Genomic DNA, 5,457 nt, shown 5'->3' with positions numbered 1-5,457 from the left:
ATTTCATCCATGAACATGACATGTATTTGTGTCTTATTTCTTTTATCTGTGTTTTGATGTTTTCTATATAATCCAAGTTTTTTTTAACCTCTTTAGTTAAATTCATGCTCAGTATTTTATTCTTTTTGATGCTACTGCAGATGAAAGTACTTTATTAATTTCTCTGTCAGCTTTCTGTTACTGTGACAATATACCTGTGATAGTCAATTTATAAGGAGGAAAGGTTTATTTTGGCTCATAGTTTCACAAGTTTCAGTCTCTGGTCACTGGACCCTGTTGCTTTGGTCTGTGGAAGCAAAGTATATCCTGCAGGATGGTATGGCAGAGGAAGCCTCTTTGCCTCATTGTAGCTAGTTAGAAAAGAGGGAGAAAAGAAGGGGCCAGTGTCCCAATATACCTAAGATACACACCCAGTGACTCAACTTTCCTCTACTAGGCCCCACCTTCCAAAAGTTGCACCCCCAGTCAGTAGTACCACAGGCTGAGAACCAGGCTTCTAACACATGATCCTTTGAGGGTACAAGGCTTCAATTTTTTTGAATGCTATTGGTTGGATCTTGAATGTCCCCCAAGGGACAATGTGTTGAAGGCTTAATCCCCAGCCTGTGGCACTAATGGGAGGCAGTGGTTAAGCCATACTTCAGGAGGTATAGTTTGCTATTGGTTGGATCTTGAATGTCCCCCAAGGGCCAGTGTATTGAAGGCTTGATCCCCAGCCTGTGGTGCTAATGGGAGGCAGTGGTTAAGCCATACTTTAGAAGGTATGGCTTATTGAAACTAAGCTAGGTCATTGGGGGCACATTTAGGGGGCATTGAGACTCCAGCATCCTCTGTCTCTGTCTTTGCTTCCAGCTGCCCTCAGGTAAACAGGCTTCCTTGGTCATGTGCTTCTATCATGATGTAGTTTCTCACTACAGGCCCAAAGCAACAGAGCCAGTCAACCACAGATTGAAACCTTGAAACTGTGAGCCAAAATAAATCATTCCTTCTTATGAATTGATTATCTCTGGTATTTTGTCACAGTTTCCTTAGAAACACAACAGATTTTTTTTTTTTTATCTTGCAACTTCACATTATTTTTTTTTTCATTAATTCCAGTTTTTTAAAATATTTAGTATTTTTTATATCTAAGATGTCATATGGAAGAAGAGATAATTTTACTTCTTCCTTTAAATTTGGATGCTTTTATTTCTTTATCTTGCCTAATTGCTGACTACAGTTTTTATTATGATGTTGGCTACAAATGGTAAGAGTGGGCATGCTATCTTTGTTCTTTTTTTTTTTCTCCAGTTTTTAAAATTTTATTATCAATTGTGTCAGTACTTTGCTTACTCTTATTAAACTAATTTAAAAAAAAGTTCAGACAGAGCCAAGCAATTTACCAGCACCATCATCAAGCAAACTGCAAATTTATCCTTATCATAGAGCAAGAGGTCATTTAAGATCAACCCAAGAAAATAGCTTTAAGTGTCCACAGGAGTACCCACATCCACTTGTCACTCCAGGACTGCACAGTCCCTTTTAAATGTCTAACTCTTCACCCAGCTGCTTTTTATAGTTTGAAATTATGGAATCACTTAAGTGAGGTTCCCCTTCAAAACATTGTTGTAAACAGATCAAACATGGAGATATCACAGATACCTGTTATTAAATGTTAAAAATATTTTATATTTAGTACATAGAATATTCTTTATTCTTCAATATATTCTGTTATCTTCTAAAGAGCTTTTGTTCCCCCTTTTTGATAATGTCTTTCATTTCTTCTGAGACTTTTCCTTTATAGTCATTCTATTGCCTTTTTTTTTGTTTTTTGGAAGGGGTACCAGGGATTAAACCCAGGAGCACTCAATAACCAAGTCACATCCCCAGACCTATTTTGTATTTTTTAATTCAGAGACAAGGTCTTACTGAGTTGCTTAGTGCCTCGCTTTTGCTGAGGCAGATTTTGAACTCATGATCCTTCTTTCTCAGTCTCTGGAGCCATGGAATTACAGACATGCACCACTGTGCCCCTCTCCTTCTATTGCTTTTAGTCTCTCTTGATATTCCAGTGGCAAACCATTTTCTTTTGCACTTATGCAAATAACCTTTTTATATAGTGGGGATGAGTAAGTGTGTTCCTAATTTGTCATCAGATAGCTTCAACAGGTTCTTTCCTTTCTTGAGTTGAAACTTTCATTTCTATTAAAACATACATTCCACTTTTAACCCCATCTTGCCTCCATGCCACCTCTGACTTCTTTTGCCTTGGAAATTACCAAAGTCAAGCTTAAAATCGTGCAGGTGGTCCATGAAGCAGAAAGATGGGTGAGGGGTTTTGAGGTGGCTCATCTCCTTCATTAAGTTGCTGCCAAGGTGAAGTACAGAAAACTCTCCTCCTCCTGGCCTGTGCCTTCCTCTCAATAGGAGCTAGCCATATCTAATTAGATGCACCATCCAGGGGACTGGGAAGCAGAAGTGCAAGAAACCCACAGTAACCTGGTGCTGCTGCCAACGGACCAGGACTGGTATCTGCAGCACTGCCCCCAGGGGCTGGGGAAGACTCCCTTGATTTGTTCTTGATTTTCAAGGAAAAACTTTTATTTTTTTACCATTGAACATATTAGCTTTCCATAGATGATTTTTATTATGTGGAGGTAATATCCTTCTATTTTTAGTTGTTGGAGTTTTTATCATGAAATGGTGTTAAATTTTCTCAAATGCCTTCTCTGCATCTATTAAGATAATTAAGTGATTTTTAGTCCTTGTTTTGTTTATTTATCATATTAATTGGTTTTCATATATTGATACACCCTTGTTTCCCAAGAATAAATCTCACTTAGTTATGATGTGTTATCCCTTAAATTGTGTTGTTGAATTCAGTTCTCTGGTATTTTGTTATAGATTTTTGCTTCTGTGTTCATCAAAAGTATTATTTTGTTTTGCTTTTTCAGTCATCTTTAATTTTGCTGCTCTCAGCATGAGTTTAGAAATGTTCTCTTGTATGTTTTTAGAAGAGTTTGAGAATAATTGGCTTCAATTCTTTAAATATTTTTAAAATATCATTTTTAAATTCTTTAAATATTCTTTAGTGGGAGATTTAAAATACTAATTCAGTATTTTTACTATTCTAGTTACAGGTCTATTAAGATTGTCTCTTTCTTCATTACTTAATATTAATAGGTTATATCTTTGTGGGAATTTATGCATTTCTTCTATGCTCTCCAATTTGTTGGCATTCATTTGGTTTTATCAGTCTCCTAGGATTCTTTTTATTTGTGTGTCATCAGTTGTAATGTTTTTCCTTTCACATCTGATTTTATTTATTTCAGTCTTTCTTTTTCTTTTGTAGCTAAAATTTTATGAATTTTCTCAATTTTTTTTTTCAAAAATCCAGCTCAATTTCATTGATTTTTCTCTTCCTGACTTCATTTATTTCTCTTCTCATCTTTATGATTTCCTTTTTTTTTTTTTTGATGATGGTGGGTGAGCTTTGTTTGTTTGTCTAGATCTTTGAGGTATAAAGTTAGGTGTTTGTTTCAGATCTTCCTTCATTTCAGAGTAGGCACGTATTGTTATGCTGTATTCTATAAGTTTTGGCACAGAGTGTTCTCATTTTCATTTGTCCCATGATGTTTTCTAATTCCCCTAAATGTCTTCTTTGATGCACCGGATTGTTCCAGAGATTGTTGTTTACAGCCAGGAGTGGCAGTATATGCTTTAAGTCTAGATCCTCAGAAGGCTGAGTCAGGAAGATCAGAAAATCAAGGCCAGCCTGGGAAAGTTAGCAAGACCCTGTTTCAAAAAAAAAAAAAAAAAAAAAAGTAGCTTAGTGGTAAAATGCTTGCCTTACATAGATGGTACCCTGGATTTTAAAAACCAAAAAAACAAACAAATAGAAAAAGACATACTGTTTAATTTTTACATATTTGTGAATTGTCCAGTCTTCCTTCACCTATTGATTCCAGTTTTGTTCCATGGTGATCAGAAAAGAACTTTTATAAGAGGTCAATCTTCTTAAATTTATAAGAGGTCAATCTTCTTAAATTGTATGACTTGTTTTGTGATCTAGCATGTGATCTATCCTGGAGAGCATTTCATGTGTGCTTGAGAAGAATGTATTCTTCTGTTGTTGAGTAGAATCATTTGAATTTATCTATTTGGTCTACATTGTTGTTCAATTATGCTGTTTGTTTATTGATTTTTTGTGCAGATGTTCTATCCTTTATTGGAAGTTGGGTATTGAAGTATCCTATTATTGTTGAATTGCTTCAGTTCTGTCAGTGTTTGTTTTATATATTTAAGGTCTCTGATATTAGTACATTTATTTTTATAATTATGGTATTTTCCTGGTGAATTGATCCTTTTATTATCCTTTGACATTGTTCAAATTTTGTGTCTTGTGACAGTTTTTGACTCAAAATTCATTTTGTCTGACATGTTTAGCCACCCCTGCTGTATTTTGGTTATAGTTTGCATGGGCTATTTTGTTGCATTACTTAACTCAGTCCATGTCTGTCCTTATATGTAAACCTGAATCTCCTGTAGACAACACAAAGGTGGATCTTCATTTTTAATCTGTTCAATCACTCTGTATCTTTTGGTTGAGGAATTTAGTTTATTCATGGTAAAGTAATAATTAATGAGGAAGGTGAATATTTATGCTTACAATATTTGTACCACCAAACATGTGTGGTATTTTTCCTTCTGATGCCAAATTTATATTGCCTTTTCTAACACCATTTCTCCAACTCTTGAACACCAGTTGTATGTCCTACAATTCAGAGCAATTCTGGGACTCAGTACTCTGAATTAATGCCATATTCCACACTCGTAAGGAATAGTCTTACAAGATTGTCCTTTCTTAAGATGGCATTTGCAAGCATCAGGTCTCTGTGTTACCCATACTTTTGTCAGAGTTGCCTACAGAGTCATCACAGCACCCCCAGGTTAGGTTCACTAATTTGCTACAAAAGCTCACAAACTCTGGAAGACACTTTACTTGCTATCACCAGTTTATTTTAAAAGCTACTAATAAGCAACCACATGAGGTACATAGGATAAGAGTCCTAAACACAAAAGCCTTTGACATCATGGTTTGGAACATATGACACTCCTAACACATGGATGCTTGCATGTTCTTTTTGTTTAGTGATTTTTATGGATGTTTTGTACATAGGTAGATAGAGTAAGCCATTAGCCCTTGGATTAAGTTCAACCTTCATCATTTCTTGCCTTCCTGGATTTTAAGAATGTAGTGGAAATTTCCATGCCTCTAATGATTCTTTGGTCTTTCTGGCAACGGCTCTGATTTAATAAGTACATAGAGGTGGCACTCAGTCTCCAGTCTTCTCTTGAGCATACAGAAGGCACTTAGACCTCTGGGGATTTTAAGAGTTATGGGAGCTATGTGTCAGAAATTCAGTAGAAATACCAAATTTTTATTGTTAATTGTACCACAGAAATACATTACTAGCA

At 35.5% G+C, this 5,457-nt stretch overlaps 1 pseudogene; it reads right to left on the bottom strand.

Annotated features, from left to right (window-relative positions):
- Positions 1-1,710: 1,710 nt before the first annotated feature.
- Positions 1,711-2,417, bottom strand: LOC114079068 (gamma-glutamylcyclotransferase pseudogene; annotated as a pseudogene).
- Between the last annotated feature and the right edge of the window lie 3,040 nt (positions 2,418-5,457).

Source organism: Marmota flaviventris, chromosome 16 (assembly GCF_047511675.1).
Source record: "Marmota flaviventris isolate mMarFla1 chromosome 16, mMarFla1.hap1, whole genome shotgun sequence".
NCBI lineage: Eukaryota > Metazoa > Chordata > Mammalia > Rodentia > Sciuridae > Marmota > Marmota flaviventris.
Note: the sequence above shows the minus strand (reverse complement) of the source record. Positions and strands in the feature narration are given on the sequence as shown.